The sequence below is a fragment of the Numenius arquata genome, chromosome 10 (genome assembly GCF_964106895.1).
Source record: "Numenius arquata chromosome 10, bNumArq3.hap1.1, whole genome shotgun sequence".
Taxonomy (NCBI): Eukaryota; Metazoa; Chordata; class Aves; order Charadriiformes; family Scolopacidae; genus Numenius; species Numenius arquata.
This window is the reverse complement of record NC_133585.1, coordinates 22258625-22261188: the sequence shown is the minus strand read 5'-3', so window position 1 is coordinate 22261188 and position 2564 is coordinate 22258625.

Sequence of the window (2564 nt, the reverse complement as noted above, 5' to 3'; positions counted from 1 at the left end):
GTAATCTTGTTCATTAAAGGAACTGTTTCCTATAAGCAGTAGATTTGATATCTGCGATGTTCACAAAGCACGCCTAGGAATTTTTTTTTGCTGTCATGCTGTCATCATGACCAGTGCTGCTGGTCACCCTTTGCTGTGCAAAGCTTGATTTCCTGCAAAGTTTTGACCTTTACCAGCAATTCAATCTCACTAGTCCAATGTATTCTCATTCAAGCGGTTCCTGTCCTGGCCAGATTTTGTTGCAGCTGATTCTCATTGTAATAAAAGATGTAACTATTTTTCTTTAGTGACTGAACAAGTGCTTACTGATTATGAATAGGCTCTGTTGGAGAGAGTGAGTGCATATCAGGAGCTAATCCAGACCATAAAATAGTCCATAAAATTGAGCCCAGTCCATAAAACTGGGAAGAGCTGCTGAAAAGCATCAGAAGAGAAGACTCCTCAATTGTGCTTGAAGTGCAAAGCTGGCCTCTTAAATAAAGGGAGAGATAGTATAGATACTCATCAGAAAGGTTTGAATGTTATTTCATTTAAACATTCTAGTTTAGGACATTTTGAGGATTCGTTCTCTGAGTTAAAAGCCACCATAGACTATGGCTGTTGGGGGGGCAACAGTGTCCGATGAAGTGAATTGCGCATAATGCTCCAGAAATCAGTGGGTTTGGTTTCACAAAGTGCCTGATAAGAATGGCTGTATAGGGTCCTACCTCAGATGTCTCAATTAAAGAAGGAAGGTCAATCACTCACAAAATAAAATATTGAAGCTGTTCACAATTAGTGACTGTGTTATTCTCTTTCACAAATGTCACTTTTGAACTGACCGGTGTGCCAGGTGGGCTCAGTACTGTCCACCATGTGTGGGTTTGTGTCATTTCAAGAGAATGCTAGGCAAGTTTTTGGAAGAGAAAGTTCTGAAAGCTCTCAAATAATTACAAGTGGCCCAAGAAAATACAGATGGGCTGTAGGCCACCAAGTCCCTTGAAGGGGGACATGTTTGCTCTGATTTTATGACCTGAAGACATCATACATCTGTAGCATGGTCCAGAGGCAGGACGCTGGATGAGAAAGACCTTGGGGCTGACTTTGTCCACTCTTGTCCTTGTGTTAAACTCCTGCCCAGCCCTCTGACCACAACAAAGGGCAGCAGATGGCATTTCACTTTCTAAATATCACTTTGGGACACATCAAAAAGGTCCAAAATAAGGATGCTTGCATGTGACAGTTTGTTTCAATAGGAGGGTGTCATGGGAGGGCACTGGGATTACACCAGGGGCCATATGCAGGATGTGGATTTTGGGAGGGACCTGTTGGTGAGGGAGAACCTGCAGCTGCTAGCAAAAGGTGACTGCTGTCCAACCAGAGCAGAGTTGGATTTCATGGCAGTAAGTTTATATTTCAGGTACTGCAGATGGAAATTAGTAAGAATTGAACTTATGAATTAAAGCTGTGGGTGAGGCAGTTCTGAACAGACCTCATCCTGCTTCATTATAACATCAAAAAGGACACAAGGTGAGCAGGCTCTGTCTGGATGAAGGGCTGTCCAGAGCTGATTGCCAAAGCCTGAATCACCTACAGGTAGGTAACTAGAAGGGCTTGTAATGCCCCGTCAACCCGTGTGAAAGATCAATAGAGGGTTTCATCAAACTCAGAAGGAAGATATCATTGAAGGGGCAGGACAGTTGGCTGAAAGGGTTTCAACACAGAATGGTGCCCAGGAAGGTAGGTGATCTTCTCCTGGGGGTTTCACGAGCTAGCTAGACAAAGCCATGACCACCTTGACCTCCTGAGGTGCCTCCCACCAGGGCTGCCATGGGGTGCTTTAGGCAGGGATGGCTCCTCAGCCCCCAAGTTCTTCTCCAGCCTCTGTGAGTGGTAGATCTGGGGGCCACAGGGAGAACAAGATCTGGATTTAGGATTCTTACAGTGTCTTAGAGCTAAACAATTGTAAATGTTTAATAAGCTCCAATAATGTGTTCCAATTTTGTATGCAAACTCTTTAATGCTTCAGAGAATCGTCAGTCCGATAATTTTGCCACTCTTTAAAATCAGTAGGAGAGAATGAATTATTCATTTTAAACCAGCTGCAACCAGTCTCAGAAATCCCCATCTGGAGGAGCTCAAAGCAATTGCAATATTGAGTCAGGAAAGAGTGAGCTTTAGAACACTGAGAATCAAATCCCTGAAGATGCTCCTAATGTCCTTTCCTAATAACTTGCCCAGGTGGCCCGTCCACCCTGCCCTCGTCAGCAAAATCACTCTGATGGCGGCAGTGGTATCTGCAGGATAGGGACAGCAGCAGAGGATGCTGCTCCAGCATCCCAATGTGCCGTGGCTTGGTCAGTGCAGCAATGCTCAAGTTGCAAAATGATCCAGAAAGTTTCTTGAAAATCTTTTCCCACTTCGCTCATGTTTTCATGTGGGACTATGCATGGTAAAACACATTGCAGCCCCTTAAAAGAGGGTCAGATCATCTTTATGCAACACAGGAACTGCTTTCTGGCCTGGAAATGGTGCTGCCTAAAGAATCACAGTATAACAATCACTTTCTCTCTCTGCTGCTTCTC